The sequence below is a fragment of the Tachypleus tridentatus genome, chromosome 11 (assembly GCF_004210375.1).
Source record: "Tachypleus tridentatus isolate NWPU-2018 chromosome 11, ASM421037v1, whole genome shotgun sequence".
Taxonomy (NCBI): Eukaryota; Metazoa; Arthropoda; class Merostomata; order Xiphosura; family Limulidae; genus Tachypleus; species Tachypleus tridentatus.
Genome location: NC_134835.1, coordinates 60,171,397 through 60,185,316, shown reverse-complemented (window position 1 = coordinate 60,185,316; position 13,920 = coordinate 60,171,397). Strand labels below are relative to the sequence as shown.

The 13,920-nt window shown below is 32.9% G+C and overlaps 1 long non-coding RNA gene across 1 annotated transcript in view; it reads left to right on the top strand.

The window, feature by feature from the left end:
• The window catches only part of LOC143232249 (uncharacterized), a 108,338-nt gene extending 96,810 nt beyond the window's left edge, over positions 1 to 11,528 (top strand). The window contains exon 4 of the long non-coding RNA XR_013017464.1: positions 11,297 to 11,528. This is a non-coding gene — a long non-coding RNA (uncharacterized LOC143232249). The remainder of the gene's footprint in view (positions 1 to 11,296) is intronic.
• The last annotated feature ends 2,392 nt before the right edge of the window (positions 11,529 to 13,920 follow it).

Genomic DNA, 13,920 nt, shown 5'->3' with positions numbered 1-13,920 from the left:
GACTGTGGAAATGTGCTACGAGATTGGATACAATCTTTACTGAATGGGGTAAATAGATATACAGCCTATATTCCAAACTAAGTAATTGCCAAGATACCTCAATAATGTATCTGTCCTAATCATACTGTAATGAAACTCTTGCTTATATGATAATGGAAAAATCTTTTTATAACGCAATGTGAAACCCCCAAATTAGCAAAATGTTTATTCTATGTGCATGTAGATTTGAAATAGAGGTTACGATTTTTCCACTTCGTCTCTGTTTCCCGTTTTCAGGGTGCATATATGACATGATCATACAAATCTAATGCACTGGCGCCACGGTAATTAAAAATAATCTTTCTACTTACGAAATAGTAGAACTGGTTTTCTAAAGGAAAATAAGTTTTAGACTAAGTAGGTAAATCTATATACATCATTACGATTACTCGAAACCCGCCGTGACAAAGAATGTGAAGGTTTTGAAGTCAAAACAAACGTTATTTACTTTTATTACGTAAGTAAAAATCGTGGACCTTTTTGTTCCTTCGCAAACGAAATGAATCAACATTGCAACTCATACTTAAATCTAAATTGAAAATGAAAGAAGAAAAGAGATAACTCATTCGAGAGGTAATACCTCTACTCAGGTATAAGTGCAAAATTATGTAATATGATTACATGACAGGATTAGAAATTAACAAGGTACAAAATTGCAGAGTGATCAAATGGTACTTCTTAATCAGATCATGAAGAACCGAAAGTTTGTTAGAATCGGGTTATAAAAGGAATAATGTGGCATTCTGAAGCAAATACAAAAAAACCAAATAGTTTACCTGTGCAACTTGTAGAAGAAAATACTGGGATACTAAGGAGTAGAAACAAATAGTATTTCTGAAGCAGATAGCACAAGAACTAAATGGTGTCCACTGAAAGAGATTTTAGAAGACGTGGAGAAAGTGCTTCCGAGGCAGTTGGCTGGAAAACGCAACAGTGTTTTTAATGCAAATTAGAGAACAGCTAAGCAGTACTTCTGAGATAGATTTTAGAAGAAAGAATGTTTCTAAGGCACATTGTAGACGAAATAAAAAACAGCTGACGCAGGTAACAAAGTAGTAAGATAGTACTTCTAAATTGTACTACAAAATCAAAATCAAATAATATTTCTCAATAAAAACCAAAACGAATAGTGATTTTAAAGAACCAGACATATTTTAAAAGAGATTATGAAAAATGTGTATGAGACGGTTGCAGAAGTAGAAGCGGAATATGTTCTGATGCAGATCTCATAAAAAAAAAAAGAGGCAGGTGGAGCTGATGGGTGAGGTGCCAAACTCTGGATCCGAAAGTCTTTTTGTAGTAAAATCGTGTTGATGGGGCTTGGCATGGCCATATAGTTAGGACGCTCGAATCTTAATTTGAAAAAAACGGGTTCAAATCCTGTAACATCAAACATGCTCCTCCTTTCAACCGCGTGGGCATTATAATATGTCAGTCAATCCCACTATATACTGGAAAAAGAGTAGCCCAAGAGTTGGCGGTGGGTGGTGATGACTAGCTGCCTTCCCTCTAGTCTTACACTGCTAAATTAAGGACGGCTAACGCAGATAACCCTTGTGTAGCTTTACGCGAACTTCCAAACAAACAAAATCGGTTTGATGTGAATTATATGAGTTATATTTTAGTTACGTTACAAAAGCAATAGATTTTATGATTCTACGTTACCTTATAAAGGAACCACTTGATCAAGTGAAACAAACCTCTTCTAAGCAATTCAGCTTATATCCACGAGTGTGTGTGTGTGTGTGTGTGTGTGTGGAATAAGTTTCCCAAATCCTTGAAGCTCAAAATTACCAGTCACTTCAACAGCTTTTGTGAAACACACGTGTTTATTTTTAGAATCCCTATCACAGACCACCCTCGAATGGACTGAATCAATATTAATGACAGGAGTCGAGAATACCATTTAGTCTAGAGATATATGGACATTTCTGGAAGTATGATAAAACTCGCCCTTTCTTGTGCACGATGAAATGTAATACGTGTTATATTCATTCATACTCGATACATACATACATTTCGTTTTATATCACCGTTCATATGAATACTTTACATGTTCCCCAAATAATGACCTGGTGATTGAAGGACCAACATGAGTCTGGAACCTTTTTCTTGTTATATAAGAACAAATAACAAAACCGGATGTTTTATCCCTGTCGTGAAAGATCACTGTTTATCATTATTTACTCCAGATGTTGGAAATTAACTGACTCTTTATAGCATCTTAACATCCACAAACCGATCTGACAGGCATGTAGAAGTAAGGGCGTGTATGCAAATAAGTTCTTTTAATATATATAAAAGATCCGTTGTTATATATGTGTGGATATAAAACATAAAAAAGCTGTTTTAATGTATACGTAAAACACACACACACACACACACACACACACATATATATACAGGACTAACGCGTAATGTAAAGCTGGTATACAATACGAAGTCGATGCGACCGAATAATGTAGTATTAGCATTCATTTACACCTTGAGCCCCACCTGACGAGTCTCGCGCACCCGCCCTAAGATCACGCGGTCGGCCATCGTCCTCGCCGCTGGCTTAGCCCTTTAATTAACGCACAGAGCAGAGATAAAAGATATCCCAAGACCACTAGTTTTAATATAAACTGTGCAAGGTACGTGTGATTTTATTATGGTGTGCGCAACTTTCGAGTTGACATGCCGCTCGGCACCCACATATTATCATAGCAACTTCCCAGTATCAGTCAGAATAACACCGGAATAAACCGTGCTTACACTTTCATCACAAAAAACAAAACCTTCTCTTTCCTAAAGGTGTTAAACAGTAATCTGTCTTATTTTCACCGCTGTTTTCAATCACAGACTAAGAGAAGGAAGTTACGTGGATCAAACCAAACCTCTATCATATTTTTCCCGGCTGCTAAAGCAGGGGTACACGTGACGAAATCCTTTCATTAACATTCTCACCGTCTGCTCGTGATGATTTTGTAATGTAACTATAGCTTGAGTCGGCCTAAAGCGTAAAAATGTGTTCATAAGTACTATGATTCAAATCTCAACCGTGTCCTCCACATGTACATTATTTTATTACCTGTTAACGTATTTGTTTGTGTGTGCGTGTAGGAGAGAGAGAGAGAGAGACAGATAGTAGGAAACAAAGTACTAGCACCAAAGTTGAGTATTCAATACAAATAAATTTTAATACACGTAAACATGGACCACTCCATTACACATAGTAAGAAATAAGGTACTAGTGCAAAAGTTAATTATTTAATACCAATAAATGTTAACAACGTATATACACAAAACATCTCATTACGGGCCGCTACGTGCGAAAAAATGTTTCTGCTCGAGAAAAAGCAAAATACACATCAATACGATAACAAGGAGGGTACGAAATGGAAATCGTGCTGAAGCGCCAAAGCAAATCTATGGTATTCAGTTTCGGATCCAATGCTTTAAAAATGTTTTCTCTTCACATATGAGTAGAATACATAATTTATGTGAGCATAATTAAATTCACATCTTCCATAGACTTTGAGTCACAAGTAGAACAATCCTCACTAATGTGAAAGACATCCTTTTGATCGGATGTGCACTTAGAGTTTTCTTAAATCTGGAAAAAACTTTGTATCTATTAACGTTTGTCCATATTAACGTTGCTACAGATGCAATTAAATTCTTCTTCTTGGTTTTACACAGTTGCTAAACTTTATCGTGGTTTCTATAATGTAACATAAAACTTAACATGTTACATGAATTTATAATGATGCATATGAAAACGTCTCCAAGGCTACCATGTACACGAAATTAAGCTTTTATTGATACAAAAAGAAATATGAGCGAAATTAAGAAATTAACCTACCAGCAGTAGTTTTAGATTGAAAATAACATGTATGGCCAATTAGAAAGAAAAAACATGTTCTTCAAGGTTATCTCACAGTTCCGAATTAAGCATATTAATTGTTTTGGTTTGTTTTGGAATTTCGCCCAAAGCTACTCGAGGGCTATCTGTGCTAGCCGTCCCTAATTTAGCAGTGTAAGACAAGAGGGAAGACAGCTAGTCATCACCACCCACCGCCAACTCTTGGACTACTCTTTTACCAACGAATAGTGGGATTGACCGTCACATTATAACGCCCGAACGGCTGAAAGGGCGAGCATGTTTGGTGCGACCGGGATGCGAACCCGCGACCCTCAGATTACGAGTCGCACGCCTTAACACGCTTGGCCATGCCGGGCCAGCATGTTAATATATCAAAATATATGTATTAAATATCAGTGTTTCTTATTAATATATTTCTATCTCACGCACCTTCAAAGACGTATCTATCAGTATAACGTATTTGTGTACAGATTCGCTGGATATTTTTTATTATCAATAAACTGAGATTAACGTTATATATAGTTTAACAGCTGATTCCTGTAACAGTATTTTATGTTGGATGTCTTTTTAAATCTTACACGTCTCAAATCTCTTGTAAAACACACCTGAATATTTTCAGGCCATTATAAATGTGCTACCTAAAGATATCTTATGACATTCCCTAATTATTTCTGATAATAGCTTTTAATAACTTAGATACGTAACAAATATACAGACATTCAATGCCTCATATCTGAATAAATCAAATGTTTGTGAGATATTGATAAGTACAGTAAGCTTCAGAGGATGACGACCCTCCACAGCATTTCCTTGTTTGTTGCTCTTTTTTGACGCAAGGTTACATTATGAGCTATTTGCTCGCTGTCCACCTAGCGAATTAAATCATGGATTTTTGCTTGGTAAGTGCTAAAGCTTATCGTTGAGCCACCAGGAGGACAAGTAAAGAATGTATTCCATACAATAGGTCAAGATTAGATAAAATATTTCTGTAGCATTAGGAATGGGAAAAATGTATTTTATTTTTGCATCTTTCCACAAAACTTTAGCCACACAACCAACTGTTCTGTGTATGTCCTGAAGACGGATTCGTCAAAACTGACACAGTTTCTCTCTCTCTCTTTTTTTTCCTTGATTTTTACCGATATGCGTGCATGTCATGTTCTTCTGTTCTGATCTTTCTTGTACAGACCTGTAATTTACTTTGGAAAACCTGTTCATACGCACAACGCGGTGAGGCTGCACGCACGTGGGCGGGCCACTGACCGTCGTCCGTCCTTTGCTGGGTTCGGTTTTTAGCAAGTTCGTCCACCGATTGTTGAAAAATAACTTTTAGTTTCCTACTACATTATATTACTTTAACTAAACCAAAGGTAAGTAATACTTCATTACGAGCAAAAAGTCATATCATATCACAACAATATGTTATATAGAGAGGTAGAGGTCCAACATTTTTACACACACACACAACTCGAATTTATGAGGGCATGAGTAACAGCAAGTATACATGCACGTGCACTACAAGCTCCCGGGTTTTCTTTTTATCAAAGTTCAAGAACGACTACAATCGTCACAAAACCGGTCGTTGAATTTCTTGGAATATGCAGTAGGAAACATTTAATATCCACCTTGGTAGCGAATGTTTTACTAAAAACGATAGCCGTGTACAAAGTTTTTTTTTCAAATATTAACGCAATATTTTTATTAATTTACTAATTTACTAATAAACTATTTAATCAATAATGTACATTTTGAAAACAAAAGGAGAATTAGGGATAGGCAATAATAGATTAATAAGCACGTGTACTCTGTTAATAATTTGGAGTTGTTTCGAATATTTATGGTTATGTATCATTCACGAGTCCGAAAGTGTCATATGTTTTCTCTCCTGTAGGTTAAATGTTGTCATAATTAAATCGTTGTTAAATACACTATATACCGTATTTTGTGCGTGCTTGTCTGTGTTTGGACTAGGGAGTATTACTAACTGTTATTAAGAACGAATTTAGCTCACAATAACCTTAACAAGTTATCTAAAAAATGTGTCCCCGATACTAGCAAACAAAATAAAAAATAACCAGTAAAACATAAAGCATAATATAACTACATCATTTGTAGTATTATTACATTTAGATTTTCACCAGACTACAGTTATTTCTTGTTGGCACATGTACTTACTGTGTTGAGCACTTTCTTTTAAGGTTATCGAGTTTAATACGTATTAAACAACGGTGGGCAGAACACAGATAGCCTGTTGTTTAACTCTGTATTTGATGTACTGAAACGAATTATTAAGTTTCTTCCCTGTGTTTTGCAGCATGAATATTTCTGTATAACATAAGTAATGTTATACATTATTTTGAGGCAAATACAAGGATTGCGGTAGTTACACTCCTGACTTGGTGTTGGCCAATTTTGTTATTGAATTCAATCAATTACGGGCTCAGATATTGATTGAATGGGAGTGGCTTGTAAGTCACGTATGTTAAAAGCACGTGGTTCCGTGCAACACTAAAATAAAAACAAAGGTATCCATAAAGAAAGAATAAAACACCATTTGAATGCTATATTTGAAGTGTAAGAAACAGAAGTTTTAAAATACGAAGAAGGGTATTTTTTGGTAAATACAAAGCTTTAGTTATATTTTTAGTTTCTAAATTGTTTTATGCAAAAAGTAAACACTTGGGTATCATTTTTCTTTTTATTTTATGTGTTACGTATTGCATGATTTTGGGATTTATTAGTTTGGAGTTCAAAGTCAAATTACCTGTAATAAGAGATATGTCTATCAAGTAAGCCATGCGAGTTGAGTCGAGAGCTATGTTGCACCAGTGTTACCATCGTTCCTACACTTGAAGAAAAAAAACCCTCCAATAATAGCTATACATGTAATGTATTGTGTGTGTGTGTCTATATATATATAATCTTAAAGTTCACCTATAAGGACAAATTAATAACCTTAATAATTAATCAGGATTAGTAGAAAAGAACTTCACCTGAGAAAAAAATAATAATGTGAAAAATAATGAAAATAGTTACGTTACTAATCTGAATCTGAGGAGAAAATAACAAATTTGTTGTTAAGGGTAGGCGAATAGCTTTAACCTGAAAGGAACAACAATATAAAATCTATTGTTAATCTTAATAAAAAGGAAAATATAATGTAACTATGAATAAGGACACAACAATAATATTAAATTGAAGGTTAATATATAACGTAACTATGAATAAGGACACAATAATAATATTAAATTAAGGGATAATACTTAACGTAACTCTGAATAAGGACACAACAATAATATTAAATTGAGGGTTAATATATAACGTAACTATGAATAAGGACACAATAATAATATTAAATTAAGGGATAATACTTAACGTAACTGTTAATAAGAACACAACAGTAATATCAAATTGAGGATAATATTTAACGTAACTGTTAAAAAGGACACAACAATGATCTTAACTTGAGGGAGAAAGAATATTTACGTACCTATCAACAAGAACAAATGATAATATTAACCTGAAAGGTTTGTTAATTTAATTATCAGGCAAAGTACTTGAACAACCTTAAAGCTAAGACAAATAATAACACAACCTCCAAACAGGAATATTTAATATTATTAGTGCATGTGTGAAAACAATTACCAATTAGAATCCGTCAATAACCTTAACCCAAATGATGCAAATAACGTACACATCAAGCAGGGTACGTTGGTATTCCTAACTTGCATGAAAAAAAAATTAGAGCTGGTATTTTTTTTAGATTAATAAAATTTGAAAACAAGATGTAGCTGCTGATAACAAACATTATATAATTAACAAATTGATAATTGGTAATAAACGCTTTGTTTATGCTGAAGAAACGTCGAGCATGTTTGCCAATATACATTTTCGTAAGTTTTTACCTGAAAAGTTAGCATAATTCATATAAAAGTCCTATGGTACAATTCTATGTGATATGCTGATTTCATAAGCTCAATAGAAACTGGAAAAGAAAGGAAAGCTCAGTTATCAATATTTTTCATTACAAGTAAAATCTCTAAGACATCAAAGGAAAAAATATTTTCATTAAACATGGCTTAACATTATATAAATATATGTTTTAATTTATAGAAAAGAAGACGGCTAAAGCTATTTTAAACCCTACTACGTTTGTTTGTTTCATCATATGCTTTCATTGAAAAATTATCAAACTAAAATAGAGAAAGACTAGTTTAGTGTTTTCGAATTGAAGAGATGTTTTGATTGGATTCACGTATACAGTGATCCAATTTTTTTAAGCTAAAGTGCATTTTCATCAGACTCTTAGATGTTTTTTTTACATTTTAAAATGACATACTCCCTTAAGAATCGCATCTTTCTTTGAACCGGCAACACAGAGAATGAAATTAGCCACTTAATGTAAAAAATATAATGCCTTTTTATGGAAATTTTAATATACTTTTACAGAGGGCGTTAATGAAATTGTGATGTTACATGCTTACTTGGAAACTCATGCACGAATCCAAACATATATGCATTGTATAAATGGGGACTGCCTCAAAATTTATTGGATATTTTCCCAATTATATATTTTTATAAATATTTTTTTATGTAATAAATAATTATTATTTACACAACTCATAATTATATCATTGGCAAAATACTTTGATGATCGAATCATTATAAAACAGTACTCAAATCCATTATTTAAATTTAGTGGCAATCCCTAATATAAGGTGGTGTTGGGCTGAACGGATCACTTCTCTGTGTTAACTGACCTCTTTGTTAACCCTTAACCAGAAGTTATATAGCCAGTGAAGAAAATGTTTTTTCATGCGATGATACTGGAATGAGTATATTTTAAACAACAAGTAAAATTGCTTACACCCATTGTGGGCGGAAACTAATCGTTTATATGCAGATAGATATAGTTCTAAACTTAACCACCCAATAGCCTACATCATTAATCTTCAGCGAAAAACCATAGGATGTTCAAAGTTTGACTAAAATATTCAAAAGTCGTAGAGAAAAAAAACAACCTCAATTACATGTGTTTAGTCTACCATGTTTTATTGCTATAAATGATTTGCCTGAAATAGTTTAATTACTCATTATTATACTATTTCAACAACAAAACAAACATGTGTTTAATTCATGATAAAGGCTAAATAGAGGTATTTAACATTCTAAACGCAAGTTGAACACAACCGCATACTACAGAAGCCACTCTCACAACGCTTACACCAATCAGTACTTGGAGTTTAGTTTTATCATAAGATTTGAAACATTTTTTTATAATGTAACAGATACATTTGATGGCTCTCATAAAATGTCCTCTCCTCAACTTATTTGTGGAATAAATTTAATAAGCTGTCTTTTAGGAAATTCCTCACAAAATAAGGAATATTTATTGGATGACTTAACCTGAAAAACTCACAAGCAGTGAAACAGATATAAGAATATTATAAGACATGATTCGATATTATAGTCTTTTCTGGGCCTCATTCAGCAGCGACTAAATGTCGGAAATAGAAACACACTATGAATATTATTATTTTTTTTATTGTGAGATTAAACACATATTTTCTTGTTGATTTTTTAAAACTCAAACGATATCTCATGTACACTTGAGCTACATCTAAAATAACTAATGAAGTTAATGATCCATTTCTCACTTCCTTTTTGGATGATATATTTTGTCATGCTTTGGATTATACTTTACTGAATATTTGCCTTAGACATATGTTGTTGTTTCTCGACTTTAGGTTCAAATGATAAACAACGAAATTTATATTGTACCCAATTTTTAAAGTTTGAGATATTTTACGGATTAATCATGGGAGAGGGTTTTTGTTGTTGTTTTTTCAATTTTGCGCAGAGCTACACGAGGGCTATATGTGTAGGAAGACAGCAAACCTAAAAATGTTGTGCTTGCATTCTCTGAAATAGTACAAAACAATAACGTTTCACTGTTTATTTCATTCGTGTGCTTTAAAAAGCTGTGGTTCGCTTTGTGTGATTATGTTTTTAAATTTCTTTCTCACAAAAACGAAGCTAACTTTATTTGTAAATGTGATTCATGGGAATTTTATAAGTTGTATATTTTTAGCACGCAAAACCACAGTAATGACCACAATCTAAGGCTGTGGTTTGAAGATCATTAGCATCCCTTCACACCAGTCAAATATTCTCATGCTTGTTTTGGTATTTTAAAACTATGTATTTTGTATGCTTTTATCAACATCGTCACGTACCGGAGAAATGCAGTATATATATTTATATATATATATTGCATTTATATATAACACAAAACTAATAAGTAATTTTAATCAAAGTACTTTGTCAGTATCAAACTGGAAATTTTGCTTATCGTGACCAAAACTTTAAAAATGAATTACGGTAAAAATTAACAAGTACAACTGGGTGAGCTGAAATCTAAAGGTGGGTTATGATAGAGATTCAATGTTTTGCTTTTATCTGCTGTAATATTTTTCTTCAGCAGAATAAAACATGGGCACAAAAATACGAAACCTGTTCAATAAGCACTTTAGCTGTTAAGACAGTTATCACTTTAACGAAATACATTGCAGTAACTCTTTCTAAGCAAAATAAAAAAGTGAAAAACAAACAAACTGTAAGTGACATTATATATGTTTTTCTTTTCGATTTTTCTTCTGTAAACGCAATGAATAATATTATTTCCTTCTTGGGTATCACTTCATTTCACAGTTCTTTAATAATTTTAGTATATAACGTTTTTAATTGTCTTTACTAAATCCCAACGTCTGTTATAGTAATACGTAGTTTTTATCTGTTTTGAAAATGTGCACGCACTTTGCTATTCATGTAAACATGTGCGAGCATTTCTTTTCATCGGATGTAAGCAAAAGGCGGATATAAATATATTTTATTGTACATTTTGTATAGGAAACATATTAAAAGCTCATGAAAAAATTTAAAAAGGTTTAACGTTAGACCATAGAATAAAAGTATAAGTCAATTTATTGATAGTATTAACTACGACATAGTTTAGTCCAAAATAAATTAAAGAATAAAAACCGTACAAACCCTAAGTTATTAAGTTACATCTTTATCAAATATATGTGTACTTAATTAGTTAAGCTTATTACAAGTTGACTTACAGATTACGGTGTCTGCGATTAGAATAATTTGATATTATTCTAGAAATCCTGTGTTTAAAGAAATAGTATTGCAATAAATATACTAATTTTACTGTAATGGTTTAAGAGCCTCTGACAGTTTAAATTAATCCAACTTTCAAAATTGCACTCATAGTTAACTACCTATTTATTTGCCAGCAGGTATATGACTATCTGGTTTAGACTAAGCCCTTTTGTAGTTATAAATGCAACACCTGATAACTTAGTAATCCAGTTTTATTTCTACCAGGTGCAGGGACAATTCTCGCTTCAGTAAACACAACGGATTTCCTCTCACTTGGTTTAATAATTTACCAAAAACGATACAGACACCGAGGAAGAACGGAAGTACATGGTTTACCTAGAAAGGTCGTACACGAATTTAAACTGTGTGGGCGGGTTATAGTCGCTTCCGCTAGTTGTTACGTAATTTCCTTTTTCGATTAATATGTGTCTATTTATGTATTATATCATTACTTCTGTATATTTATATATAAATTAAAAGATTCATTGTAAAGTTCTAACTTTAAACAAAATACGTAACTCACAACATATTAAGTGTGTAGAAATATTAAACAAATTAAGTTAATAAATCGTAATTTCTTTAGAAATCGATGGAATTGCCACTAAAAACAAAAAAGAGCAAAATTCCCAGTCGCTATAGTTTCTTCACTTGCTATATATATATATGCACGTGTAATGATTTTTTTTTCCCCAAAAGGCATAAATAAGACACTTTGAAGTTTGTTTTAAAGAATACAATTACGTTATCAAACGGTTGCCAGACTTGACAATCATTTTAACATACTTTATTAGCATAAGGCCAACGAGATCACCACACATTAGAGTTTAGTAAATATAACACTCATGAGGAGGCGCCCTCTAACCGGTTTGATCCTTTGACATCGACAACAAAATTGATTCGTCGTTTTTGTATGTCTGTTAATGCTGTGATGACAGCGTGTTGAAACGTTAGTGCTCATGAAAAAAACTAAACATTGTGCCACGAGAAAGGTTTTGCCCTTTTCTGAATGTTTTAGTGATTAAAATAAAGCATTGAAGAAACCTTTTACCTTGGAAAAGAAAAAGCAAAGATGGCATTAGTTTCGAAAGATTCGGGGAAACCCAACTCTTGTCTCAGACTACTAATTACACAAGAGCAAATTCTCCCCGTTTTATGAATTACTCATTTCCCGTCATCTGTCATTACATACTTTTCTTATATATATCCCTGTAAATGTTCAAGGTTGGCAAAATATCAGTGTTATTACAAAAGTAATCAATATTCTTGAATTCAAACCCCTCAAAAATATACTTATTTTAAATACAGGAAACGTGAACATTTTCGTAAATCATGCACAATTGAATTGCACCGAACTTAAAACATCGCATATATTTACATACCATTAATAGAACAGGAAAACTGGAGTTTCCTAAGTTCTCCATTGCTAGTTCATGTTCCAGTTCTACCTATTTATTGTTTGTTTAATATTGTGTTGTGCTTTTGTGCTTATTTCCAGCAAACTCGAATTAACCTTACACTCCAGATATATCTTCTACCTAACCTTGTGTTTGCCTCGTTAATAACTGATATTTTGAGCTTAGTTATTCGTGTAAACCTCAGACTAAGTAAGGGTAAAAACTTTGGTAATTTAGTCGAAGGTTTATGTCATACAATCTTTTCTATTTTTTGTTGTTCTTGTTTTGTTTTTGTGCTTTCTTATAATTTTGAGACTTTATTTTGTTTGATGTAGAAAGACCTGTTTCACAAATGTAAAGGGAGAAGCAGCAACTGAGATGAGACCGAGATATAATAATGTTCTAAAGTATCAGTGAGGAAAAATTCTTACGCAGAGAATTATGCTAATGTTTTAATTTTAGCCATAGTCTAAGACTTTTAGGAGTATTGATACAATCTGCTCTTTCAAGTTTACTTTCATCTTGTTGGAGCGATGAAATTATGTATAATGTCGACAAAACTCCCAAGGTGCAACAAATAATACTACTGACGTCGTCATTGACCAGAGGAGGGTTACGGATACCTATTGAGTATAATATCTGACAGTCAGAGTTTTCCTACCACCAAGTTGAGCAACAATGTTTTCCAGAATACTGGAGACCTTAACTTGGTTGCAAGTTTTTTCTTAGAGAATGATCCAGCAGTAGATACCACAGAGGATTTGAAAAATGGACGCAATTGTAGCTGAGTTATACTGATGTTTTGACTCAGGGTAAATTGAGCTATTCACAGGGTCAATTTGCAAAGCTTAAAGACAAGGAATTCCTAAAGTTTGACTAATCAAGCAATTGTTCTGCCATGCCTACATTGAAAGACGTACCCTAAAATGACATTATTAAATCATAAAAAACATTGTTGTTAACAAAATTATTGAGGGCCTTTTATAAAAATGCTACGATATTGATTGGATTCAGAGACATCTTGTTTTGTGTGAAGCTATTTCTGTGGTAATACAATTTTGTGTGATTGCATTTTTGAAGTTGTTGAAAGAAAGAAGCTCGCTGTTGCAACTTTAACGGCTGAGGAATCTCCAAAATGTGTTTCAAAGATTCAACAGATGTGGTAGTCCATCTCCATTGATTTCCATTATGCAACGTAGCCTCCTCAGAGCGTACCACTAAGGCTGCACACAAAATAGTCGTTATATTCCCATAAAAAACCTACTGAGCATGAAATACTGCCTTCGCTTTAAATGTGAATTAGCTTGATAGTGGAAATAAACTATTGTGTCTTGTTATATTAAACAAAAGACAAACATTTCTTTTTTTTTTGCTAGTGGTCAATATGCAATATCAGAAGGATTAAATAAAAGCCATGGCTGTTGTAAACTGTTGGAGCTTGACTGAACCTAAAAT